The sequence below is a fragment of the Alligator sinensis genome, unplaced genomic scaffold (assembly GCF_000455745.1).
Source record: "Alligator sinensis unplaced genomic scaffold, ASM45574v1 scaffold81_3, whole genome shotgun sequence".
Lineage (NCBI taxonomy): Eukaryota > Metazoa > Chordata > Crocodylia > Alligatoridae > Alligator > Alligator sinensis.
In genome coordinates this window covers 2428076-2441243 of record NW_005842088.1, presented here as the reverse complement: position 1 = coordinate 2441243, position 13168 = coordinate 2428076, and the positions used below count along the sequence as shown (strand labels likewise).

At 42.8% G+C, this 13168-nt stretch overlaps 1 protein-coding gene across 1 annotated transcript in view; it reads left to right on the top strand.

The window, feature by feature from the left end:
* The window catches only part of PPARG (peroxisome proliferator activated receptor gamma), a 102666-nt gene that overhangs the window by 27363 nt on the left and 62135 nt on the right, over nt 1-13168 (top strand). The window lies entirely within an intron of this gene.

Below are 13168 nucleotides of genomic sequence, written 5' to 3'. Positions count from 1 at the left end.
CGCCCCCCATGTCCCTCCCCTCCCTCCCCCCCCACCCCCAGCAGACTTACCAGCTGAAGGCAGCTGTGTCAGCTGCCTGTTTAGTCTATGGCTGAATATCCGAAGTGGCCTAATCTTTTCCAAAGCTTTTCCGAATCAATTCAAATGTTTTGAATTGATTCAGAGCTTTTAATTGGTCTCCCAGTTCAATTCAGATTTGGAGATTCTGTCCTCAAATTGGGCCAAATCTTCTCCAAATTGAATTAGCTACCAAAGCTTCACACAGCCCTACAGTTAATACAGTGCAGATTACAGATTACAAAAAGCAGTTAAATACCCTGTGTAGTTTTTTGGCCCAGGCAGCTCCAAGGTCATTGTGGGCAGCTCCCCACAGACTGTATTTGAGTCATTGTTGATAATATGGTAAAAACCAAACATTATTATACCTCTTAGTGTTATGAAAATCTGTAAGAACAGGATACTTTCATTTCTAGTACCTTCTAGCATTCAGAAAACGACATTGCATCATTTTCATTTCAGGTCCTTTGTAAATTCTTTTGTTAAAAGAGCTGTTTTTTCTGCTTACTATAAAACTAATTCTTAAAAATATATTCTAATCCCTTTAAGTACATAAAGCTGTTTGAAGTGTATAAACACATAGGCTAGAGACCAAAATTACACATAAACCAGTATAAGTGATCAGAAACCAGTTCAAATCTGTAACACAACAGAAGTCCAGTGCACGTAAACTGCTTTCTAAATGGCTGAAACCAATTTAAGATAAATCTGAATGGATCAGACTTAACTATTTAAGTTAAGAGTTACTTAACTGAGTTAAGTAACTCTTAACTCAGTTAAGAGTTACTTAACTCTCACAGAGTTACTGTGAGATTCAAATAACTCACAGTCCCCCTGCATCTCGGGATGCTTTGCACCTCCCCTCACAGATGGGTGGGCTAGCCTTGGGCCAAGCTGTCTATTCCATCCAAGCAGGGAGGTATGCTCTAGTGCCCACCAGGCTAGTGGCCTGGGCCACTGCAGCCATGTGGCAACATTTCCAGAATCAAAAGTGAATGTCTCTTTACTTACTTATTGGTTCAATCAACACAGTTTAAACTAACCTACAAAGACTGAATAAATTCAGCCTCAGGCTTTTTGACTGTCTATACATAGCCATATAGCTATATGTCTATACATATATGTATATATACATATATATACATATATGTATATAGCTATATGTATATAGCCATATAGCTATATGTCTATACATAGCCATATAGCTTTTACCACCATCTTCCATTTTCCAATCTTTTCAGCTTCTGTCAACCCTATTTTGTTCATGGGCATGTAAATAATAATCATTTATATCCTGTATAATGAACTAGACTTTGAGATCTTCACAATATTAACACATTTTCAGAATGCAATTAGTTGCTTAAATGAAATCTTTAAAATAGGATTGTAGAATTTCTAGCACACCTGAATAGGCATATTTGGGCCTGTTTCTAATTTGCATTGAGGATTCTTCGTATTGCCAGAGGGGTATAAAATACTGTTAGTATAAATGAGAGACTCCAGCCTATTTGTCATTTTTTGTCTTCTGTCAGTTCATTATGCCCCTGCACTAGCCAGACTCCAATAAAAATGACAACAGCTTCAACAAAATTGTTCTTAGAGGGATCACTGCTTGCAAGGATCATTCAGTTTTGTGGACAAAAATTACCTTTCAAAAGCTATTTCCTACTGACACTGATGTGGTTGCCTCCTACTTCTCTACAAACATTATAGGTTGTAAGGTCAGACTAGATTTTAGTTCTATCATGTCTTAAAAGTGTGAAGGAATTTCACACCTTTTTGAAATGGCTGCAGCTACAGAATGTGTTGATGGGGAAAGCCAAGCTGAATCTCACTGATCTACCTTCATATTAACGCAATGCATACACAGCTCAGTAGGGTGCTGTGCAGAAACACCCAAGCTAAGTCTCAAGGTCTAATTACCTAATGAAGCTTTCCTGCTCCCAGTAGCTGATATGACTTATTTAGAGGTACTTTAAGTATCTGTACATGACAGTGCATTCTGCTGTGTAAACATATCCTATATATCTTAGAGAATTTGCTCTATGCATGAAAGATGTACATTTTGGCTCAAATCGGGCCTTTCTTAAGGCAAATTGCAGAATGTTGATAACTGCGTGTTGGGTACTAGAACAATCCTGTTATTGGCTCAAGACAGGCCGCTGCAACATACTTGTGGGCACCCATTTTTCTTGCATTGCGCAGGAACAGTTTGTTTTGTTCTGATATTGGTGATTAATACACGCTTTTGGTAACAACACGAATGCCTGCAACTGGTGAGTGGTTTGATCTGTCCATAATCCTCAACTTACATTTCTAGAGAAATTGTTTGCAGTTTTTTGAGTTAGTGGGCGAAAATTCTTCAGTTCTCTGATGAGCTCTTTTGTGCAGCTTCTTCCAGGGAAAATGATCCTAATTTCTGCTGCCCCTTCAAAGGCCAGAATTTTACCCATTGCTGCTATGAATGTACCTGGCTGAGGAAGTTCTCTTGTATCTTAATCATACAGGGACAGTGAACATAATAGTAATTGACCAATTCTTGTATCAGGCTCTATTGAATATACCTCTATCAGCTATAATACATCTCTTCCCTACATACAAATATGACAAGGCCATCTGGTCTAGAGGCATTAAGGTATGTCTTCTATTTTATACAGAATGCTTATTTCCCTTTGCAAAAAGAAGTAAGGTGCTTGCATTGAATCTTTGATGTCAAGGTGTTTGTCATAAGAGATTGGTCAAGTCCTAGCCTGAATTTAAATAAGACAGAAGTTAGGGTCAAGCCCTAAAAGATGGAAGTCTTTTGTCTAGATTTTGGAGTTAAAAGGAATGGGCCAGATCAATCCTGCTGTAACAGGTTACTCTCTTGTGTAAGAGTCATTAGTTACCTGAGGGCTGAGTTTAATCCAGTATTTGCTAGTGGGCACTGTGGGTGTTTTAGCTTTGGTTGTACTAGTAAATCACGATAATAATAAAAGCAGTCCTTTTCTCTTTCACCAGCTCATCACCTCTGGTTTGTTTAATTCTAAAATATATAATTTTGAAAACCTTCCTAAATGTTTGTTCTTCAGTAAGCTCAGGGGTTTTTTTCTTCGCAATGTTCTGTTTTTATGATCCCATATTTGATAAACAGTGGCAAATCTATTGCCGGCAGCAATACAATGCATCTTAAATGGTCTAAGGTATATGCAGAATTGAGTTTACTACATATTACATTACTACAGTATGTAGCTGTAAAGGAGGAATGTCAAAAGGTAACACTGAATTCTCAGGGAAAGGCATTTGAGTTTATTGTGCAGAAAAGTTGGCAAACCTGGTTTCATTGCTTAACTAAAGTAAAGCTGCTTTTCCCAATGATCATGGCAGTTCGTAACTTGTAATTTGTTCCCCAAAGGTTGATCTAAATTACCATTTTGAACTCCTGTAAATATCATTCAGTGTATCCTTTATCTATGTGAATTACACTGCCAGTCTCTCCTATCTACTGTACTAAAACTATTAACAAGTGCGTGAATCTAAAAATAGATAATTTTTGTCTTTCTCGGTAATGTTTATGTATCCAGGAGGCACTCTAAAAGACCCATAATGAGTATTTTAAAGCACTTCTTTATCACTTTTGCTTTTAATTTGATCTTCTACTGAAGCTTGAACTTCACCAGACTTTTGCATTTTTTTTCCCTCAGCTATTTTGTCAGACCTTGATTTTTGTAGACTACAAGCCAAGATGGCTCTTTTTATGTAATGTCTTGTTTGTGTAACAGCATCATTGATGGTGCTAGAGTCCTTGTGAAAGGATGTATTGGTTATGTTGTGCTCCCTCTACTGACTTTGTAGCTACAGAGCACAAAACAGTGCTAGTGCCACTTTCTGGATTTTTGTATCCCCAACAGAACAGAAAATTATTAAAATAAAAAGGCATCAGGAATTCAAACATCAGTTATTTAAAAAGTTTTAACAAAAACACTTGTCTGCATTGCATTTATTGTTTAAGATATAGAAAAAATATGTGAATTCTGATGCTTTCCAAATCAAAGGACCTTTATTTAATATGTAGTACAAAAACGTTACTTTTTTAAAAAGTAAATCTTGTTATGCTGACAAAAGATTCCAGTAGATAATTTTATATCTGATTATTTAATAAGATACCTCCTAGGATTTCCAACCAAGATAAGGGCCCTGTTGTGCTAAGTGCTGTACAAACATGGAATCAGACAGTTTCTGCTCAAATAACTTGTAATCTAAATAGACAAGACAGGAAATAGAAGAACAGCAGTATTACCAGTATTATCTTCATTGTACAGATAGGCACTTGTGATACAGGTACTTAGTAGCAGTCTTTCCATTTTGTAGTTGGGAAGTCATGGCTGAAATGCCAAGTCATATCTCAAGATTGTACGATGAATCAGTAGCAGAACTATGACTACCCATTTTCCAAAAGAGTACATTTTTCTTGACCAAACTGCCTTTCTACCAGAATGGCTGAGCATCTACAGCTCCCTTTGATTTCAGTTACAGTTGTGAGAACACAGCAGGTGGAAAAATCAGGCCCCAGCTATCTCAAACTGGTTACTTAGAAAACAATACATCATTAGCAGCCAATGAAGTAAAACATTTTGCAAGTGATTTCCCCGAGGCAAACAGGAACTCTGTGGCAGAGGCAGGGATAGTACTTAGTCCCTGTAGGTAGAATTCAGTGGATTTAACCATGAGACAATTCTTTCTTTTCCTATAGTACTTTTCTGACCCTCTGTCCCCTTGCAATATAAATGGAACTTTTTACTTCAGAGGAAATGGTGCATGTAATTAGGGTGAATGATATTGGTAAGGATATGTGGAAAACTTGCACTGTTCCTGTGGTGAGGGTCAGCAACTATGCAGGAATGTCAAGCCAATAGCTTTAAATCTTTTAAGGTTAGGGGTGACTGTGGTCTCCTCTAAAGATGGACAGTTTCAAATGTAACACCCTATTTATGTCAAATTATTTCACTGTGGCCTGATCCTTCTCCCATTGAAGTCATTGGCAAAACCCTCATTAGTTCTGTGGGAGTAGGATTTGTATATAGCATGTCAGTGTAATTTGTAAAATAATTTGTAATCAGTCAGTCACACACCACAAAAATTCAAACTGTACATGTAATATCTTTCAGTACAAAAATTAAAGCAATCTCAAAATAATATATTTATCTCTGTGTATGTGTGTATTTGCAACCAGTTTATTTCAATTTTTTTTTAAGTCCTATTTAAACAGCAGCAGAAGAGGTATTTTTCCTCTTCTGCTGTTGTGTAGCCTGGATTAAAGTAGGGCATTCTGGCTGCTTCATTTAAATGGCTGGTAACATTTTGATAGTTTTGTCTATATGAAAAGAGTATGTCTAGAATGTTGTACAACAGGCCTTTCAGGGTAACTGAGAGTAAGTTTTGTTTATGGTAAGGGATAACTTGTGACCCAAGCTGTTTTTCATACCATGGTAATCTCTTATTTTATATCTTTTGTTTACTGTTGCCTTAATAAGGAAAAAATTGCAGTGAATTACCCTCATACAAATTTGGAACTGGTTTTATTTGCAAATCATGTTGAATGGAATTTCCTAGAGATATGACTGCTTTCCACAATCAGCACCAAATCAACAATACATTGTCATCAGGGCTGCTCCTAAAATTATACAGGTTGATAACTCTTCCAGGCAAATATTGCACAAGTTCATGCGTCTCTTCTTTACTTCCTTGTATATAAACCTCCATATGCTCTCCCTTTCATTTCTTGTCCTTATTATGACTGAATGTGGAAGCATTTCCATATATCTTTATGTGAAAGATGTCTCTGCTGCCACTTTAGGCTGGCTGAGAACTAAAATTCATAAGTCAGAATTTGCAGTGTGGAGTGGAAATTCTCCCCCAGTTTATACTGAATCCCCTTTGCCTGGAGAGACATATTGAGTTTTATGGCACTGCCCAGAATTATGAAAGTGCTTACTGAGATGGTTACCCCTGAGCCATTGTTAGTTGTTGGAAAATACCTCAGGGCTATGAAAAAGGCTACAATTAAAATCCTTGTTGGTTTGTACGTATAATTTCTTATGGGCAAGAAAAGCCAGACAAAAAACCAAAACATAAGGGTAATTAAATACAGTAACATGTCTCATAACTGAACTGTTAAACATAAATACTGGAGTACTAATAACCATTTTAGTTCAGTCACATAAGAATGTTAGCACTTGTTTAAATTGTTTATTTAGTTTAATATTAAGAAATAGAACAGAAACTGGATAAGAGTCTGTGGTAGAATCCATCTATTTTCAACAATGCATTTATTTAACTGAATAAAGTATCTTGAAGTAAATCTGAGACTAAAACGAATGGCTGAACAGTTGTCAGCTTACATATGTGAAGATTTTAACTCCTAAACTATAATGAGTAATTCACAGCTGCTCTGATTTTGAGATAAAATACTGAGCAAATTCAAAAGGTTGAATAATTCTGAAACATCTATAAATTATACTGGCTGCAGTATCACTGTTGCCTAGCTCTTCTTATTTTCATAAATGCCCTATAGATGAAGTTTGATATGAAAAAGAGTGACACAAAGCTGTGATATATTTGAAGCTTGAGATATTCCTGTGTGCAGAATACTAGCCACCTTGAACTCCCTGGTATAAGTCATACTGCATTTTTTCCCAACCAGCAAGTCAGAAGTAGGCCTGTGCACTTAATGCTAGGGAGCCAAGTTGTGTGCTAGCAATTATACAGCCTTGTAATGGCAGGGTGGGGGGTAGGGGAGGAAATTAGCTGCTTACAACTCCTTGCCCAATCTGAATAAGGGACAGACAGCTAGACACAGATAGCTAGACTTACAATGGAAAAAGCAAGAGGAGGCAAAAGTCACCATTCCCTTCATACACAATTAGCTGTGCTGGCTTGTGGTGCTAGCTGGTCACAATGTTGGAAAATATACTACATTGCTTAAAGGTGTGTGATATATATTCTGTCCTCTGAATATAAGGAAGGTCTCAGGAATATTTTGCCTTTCAGGGATGCAGTGTTTCTTTGCTGTGGCTAAATACTGTGATTTACTGCCTGAATCATGTCCTTAATCTGCCAAAAACAAATCCATTGCATTTCTGCAGGCAATGTGCAAGCAAATTGGCTGAGTCTATGGTTTGTTCATATAAGCCACTGGTGCTCAACCAAATCCAGTCAGGAAGGCCATGTCAACTGGCCCATGGTTCTCCCCAGGGGTCCAAAAATCTGGTGGGGGAGTGGTGGTAACGTTAACTGTAGCTCCCCTACTGAGAAATTTCTAGACCTCTGGGACTCCCTATGGGCCAGATAACATGGCCATATACATTAGCTCATCCTAGCATGTGGTGAGGCTGGCATGCAGGTCACTCCATAGCCAGATCCAGCACATGAGATTGGGCCAGCATGCACAGCCAGATCTGATGTATGGGGCCAGGACAATGTCAAATTGAAGCCATTTACTGACCCATTGCTCGATCAGGCCTGTAGACTGACCACAAGCACAGGACCCAGGTCACGGACTGGTTCCATGCCACTTATCTGGCCCATGTGGCTGAAAGGTTGAGCACCACCGGTATAGGCTAAAGGTATAGGCCAAATTAATCAAGTTAAATGGGAAAAAATAAGAAATTTATAGCCTATTACTAACATTCTTTTTATGAGTAGTACCACTGGGTGCACCTACACATGCATTAAGGCACTTTTTCTAATTCGCATTAAATTTAGTACCTCCAGTGTGAGGTACTAAAAAAAAAAATGTGAATTAGGCTGCCTTCATGTGCAGTAATGAATCACACAGTAGCCTATTTTACTGTTCATGAGCATAATCACAGAGTTTATGTGATGCTTTAATGCACAGTAAAATAGGCTACTGCACATTAAGGCGCACATGTAGATGTGCCAACTGACTTCAATCAACCAAGAATCCCTTACATCTTAACAGTAGACTGGATATACATGATACACTTGCTAGACACCTGAATAACGAATTTGGCCTTCTGAAGCAGCTGTAAAAATAGACCACTTAATGGATTTTTAAAAAATATGTGTATAGAAGCATACTGGTTTGACTTAATTAAATCTTGTAGTTGCACAAAGAAGTCTTGAAAAAAAATCATGAGATACTGACCTACAGAAGGTGAGGCATGCATAGGCCTTTGTTCAAGGAATTGTAAATGTCTTGTGACCCAAAATGTTATTGTGCAATAAAAATAAGAGTGGTATAAAAGGAAATTAGAATGTGACCTATAGTAACCAATGGTTGCAACCACTATTTCCTTCCTTGTTCTTGGTATGCAAAGAACAAAGGAGGAATATAGACTATAATTCAGCATAGTCTTGAAGATTTTATTTCCCCTTCCACCACACACACATACTTTTGTTATAAAGACAAACTAAATAAAGTGAGAAATAGCCAGGAAAGACCAGCTTGTACAGAACCCAGCCCCTCAGATTAAACAATCATTATAATTGGGAAAAATGGAATCTGCTTATTTTAACTTGCATTGCCTCCCTTAAAACTTAATAAAAAAGAAAAACATTTCATAATTCAGGCCTGAAAACACGTTATGAAAGTGCTGTGGTATTATCAGCCAGATGTGCTGTCCACTGACTGTACCATCCCTGCCTCTATCTGCAGATAGAAGGAAGATACCAGGCTTGTCCATACCAAGTAACAGTGAAGTTTAGGCATACAAATGCTAAACGCTGCATTTTATTCAGTAATAGCATACTTCTAGAGCTAAAAAGAAAATAAAATGTTAGTGTCATGGGACGGGGTCCTGCAGGGTGGCCATGATCTTCCCAAGGCCCCATCACCGTGCCAAGTTGCCCCAATGGGCCCCTCAATTCTCACCCGCCACGTCTTTGATGGCAACTATATAGTAGGGAGGCTGCCTTTACATCCTCGTGGACACGGTTTGCTGTACTCTTTCTAACCCCATGGGCTCTCAGACCCCTTGTGGATCCCGTTTACAGTGGGTGTTTCGGGGCACCCTAGCCTTATGGGCTATGTGTGGCTCCAAATACCCCTTTACCACACCCCAAGCCTCATAGATGGTACCAACATTGTTTGGTCTGGGCCCTGTTGTAATTTGGCCCCCTTGTCCTCCCTGGGTCCTCCGTGGCCCTGTCTCGCTCTGTGCCTTCAATGGCACCTGGGCTCTCCGCAGCCCTGTCTCACTTCGCACCTCTCTGGCGCCCGGGTTGGTACACCCCAAAATGCTATGCCCTCTCTGGCATTGGGGTCCCCACACTGCCATTGGTCCCCATGAGGCATCCTCCAACCCCTAATAGCCTCACCCAAGCCACCGGTCTTAAACAGCAAACAAAACACAAGCCCCTGGGCTATAACATAAATTCAAGCCACACCAGGGGTGCTCTGTCCCTCACCAGTATCAGAGGCTATACCTGCAGTCAGGCCTCTCCGCTTTGGTTCCTCTGGGAAAGGAACTGCCATCCTGGCCTCAGCCCTGGGGTTTATATGTGAGCCAGGCCCTGCCCCTTCTGGTCAGCTGACTGCTGGCAGGGGTGGGCCACTAGCTCACTCTAGTTGCCCTGGTAACCAGCAGCTGGGGCTCCCCACTCACTGCTAGGGCTCTGTCCCTAGCAGTTTCTACTCTTTAAAAGGAGCAGGGCACCTAAGTGCTCTGTGACACACCTCTCCCCTTAAGACCCTAACTCACCTGAGTGGGTTTTCACATTTTCGGGTATCGCATCCGTCGGGCTTCTCTCAGCCTTTCTTCAGTCACCCGGCAACTCAGAAACAGGAGGCGGAGGTTTTCAGGCACCTCCTACTTGCATTTTCCCCAGGGGTGCACCATGTGGGATTTGCCGGGAGTTACCCTGCCACAGGTAGTCCCTCCACATTAGCCAGCCTTGGTAGAGTGTAACTTAGGCCTGTCTTTTCTCCTCTTCTACAGCTCTTCAACATGAAGAGAAAGCATCCTCCCTCCTCCTGGGAGAGCTGCCTCCTACTACCTGACGTACCTTTTCCCCTTTACTCCTCAAGTGCCCCGGACCTCCTTTTCTTTGGGCCCCTTGTAAAGAGTCTCTTCTCCCTCTAGTTTCCTGCCAGTCCATGAGCCTTCCCCAAAGCTCCCACTGCACCCTAAGGGCTCTCTGGGCATGTTCCTCCCTCCAAAATTCTATCTTTCCCTGGCCAGTGGGTCTTCCGCCAGGCCCTGTATACACCTTCACAAAGGCTACTCTCCCGACTCTAGCTTCAACTAATTTCCTCAGGGTCCACCATTTAACTTGCCCTGGGAGGTTACAAACATATACGCAAGGCCTTCTTCCCCCTATTCATTCTTCCTCTGGCCAAATTACCGTTGGTGTTGAGGAACCTTTTGCTTCCTTAGCTCGGTCTGCTGTCTGAGTCTGGCATGGCCTTTGCTTCTGTGCAGGGCTTGGTAGCTTGCCCTCAAGATAGAGCTCAGGGCATACTTCTATTTTTCCCCTAGCTTCCCTGGGGGGTTGGCCTCTATTCCCTATCTCGGGCTCCTGGGCCCACCTTTTGCCTAGGGCTTCTGCCACTCTCTCTCCTTTGGAACCTGTATCTGGTCTACTATATGCCAGAGCCTGGGCCATCTTTGGTCTCTGGCCTTTTTGTTTTGGACATTGCCCCTTTTGAGTGTGCCCTTGGTAGCTTAGCTCACTGTTCTTGCTTCTCACACTGACCCGCTCACTCTCTTGCACAGCTGCCATATCCCCCTTATCTACTTCCATTTGTTGTACCTATTTTGGCACTATCAATATCCCAGTACGATCCCTGCTGGCCAGTCTTTCTAGTTTCTCTTCCAGGCAGTTCATTTCCTCTGCATACTGACTTACCCACTGACCCCATTTTTGCTCCAGGTACTCGATAACTATGGGGATAGTTTCTTCCCCCGTTGTTGTAGAATCCGTTTCAGGAGGTCCCTCCGTCATTGTATTCTTTTCCTGCTGCTCTACTGCCCCCTCATTCCTGGGGCTTTCTAGCCCAGTATTTTTGGGTGGTTCTTGGTTTTCCTGGACCTTTAGGCACATCAGCTGCGCAGTCTCCACCTGTCTTTCGGTCTCTACCAAGATCCCTTTCAAGTCTTCAAGCTCTCAAAAATGCTCCTGGCATTGTGCATTAGCCCTGGATGCATGTTCTTCCAATTGCATGCCTATTGCAATTGGTTTATCCCTCTGTTGTTGAGTGCTCTGTAATGTGTGCTGCTCGCTCTCTGCTTGCAACACCGTCTCCCTGGCTGTGCTCTCTTCTAAAAGGGTCTTCAGGGACTGTCTCTCTTCCCCCAGTTGGTCCTTTTCCTTCTTCACCTTTTCCCACTGAGCCCGCAGTTCTGCACACTCCTCAGTTCTGGCTCTTACCTCCATTTTGAGGGACTGCGTCTAGTCTTGTAATGCCTCAAGACTTGCTATGTATCCTCTCACTTTCTCCATTTCTTTTGCTATAAATTTCCCCGTCTCTTCTGGCTGGTTATGGCTCTCCATTAGCTTTTCTCGCAGCTCTTCAACCAGGTGTTCAGCCCAGAAGCATCACTCTTGCTAGCTGTCCAGGTCCTCATGCAGGCCTTCTATCTGGTCCACCTGGCTGTGGATTTCTTTCTGGAGGGCTCCTATGAGGCTCTTTAATATTTCCAGCTTCTGTAGTACCTCCTTTTGTTCTACTATCTGGGCTATACCAGGTTCAGGAGACTTACTCCTCCATTCAGCCATCTCCTTCTGCATCTCCTGCAACTTCTACTCCCTCTGTCTGCTCTTCTTGGCCTCATCTGCCATGAGCCGTTCCAGCGCTCGAGTTTTCTCCACCTCCACTGCAATCAGGTGCTTGATCTCCTTAGACCTGCCTTCTTTCTTCCCGGGTTGTGCTCGCAGCTCTAAAGTGGCCACTTTCACCTCGGCTTGCTCCTTTTGTGACTTCACCATTTCCAACTCAAACTCTAGACGGACAGCTTTTTCCTCAACATCGTCCTCCCACAACTGCCAGGTAAAGGCCTCTTTCTGCCTGCCTTCCAGACTTGCTATTTCTGCCATGGTTCTACTTTATTCCTAGGCCAAACCTAACGTCTTCCCCTCTATAGTCTCTAATGGCAGTCTAGTCTCTAATCTTGATTCGTCTTCCCGAGCCCTGGTCTCACTGCCTTGCACTTCACTATATCTGTTCTAGCCCTAAGGTTCGTTCCCCTTCTCAGGGACACGGGTTCCTTCCCCGTGCACGGCTGGCTTCCTGGCCAATGCACCAGTTGTCATGGGATGGGGTCCTACAGGATGGCTGTGATCTTCCCAAGGCCCCCTCACCATGCCAAGTTGGCCCAATGGGCACCCTCGATTCTTGCCCGCCACGTCTTTGATGGTAACTATATAGTAGGGACACTGCCTTCACGTCCTCATGGACATGGTTTGCTGCACTCTCTCTAACCCCATGGACTCCTGGACCCCTTGTGGATCCCATTTACAGTGGGTGTTTCAGGGCACCCTAGCCTTATGGGCTATGCGTGGCTCCAAACAACCCTTTTCCACACCCCAAGCCTCACAGATGGTACCAACATTGTTTGGTCTGGGCCCTGTTGTAATTTGGCCCCCTTGTCCTCCCTGGGTCCTCCGCGGCCCTGTCTCACTCCGCGCCTTCACTGGCGCCCGGGCTCTCTGCGGCCCTGTCTCGCTCCGCGCCTTCACTGCACCCCAAATGCTGCACCCTCTCTGGTGCCGGGGTCCCCACACTTCCATGGGTCCCCATGAGGCCTCCTCCCTCCCCTAATAGCCTCACCCAAGCCACCAGTCTTAAACAGCAAACAAAACACAAGCCCCTGGACTATAACATAAATTCAAGCTGCCTGGCTATAACATCATTCAAGCCACACCAGGGGTGCTCTGTCCCTCACCAGTATCAGAGGCTGTACCTGCAGTCAGGCCTCTCCGCTTTGGTTCCTCTGGGAGAGCTCCTTCCCCCTTGACTGCTGGCAGGGAACTGCCGTCCTGACCTCAACCCTGGTGTTTGTGTGTGAGCCAGGCCCTGCCCCTTTCAATCAGCTGACCACTGGCAGGTGTGGGCCACTCTCTCACTCTAGTTGCCCTGGTAACCAGCAGCTGGGGCTCCCCACTCACTGCT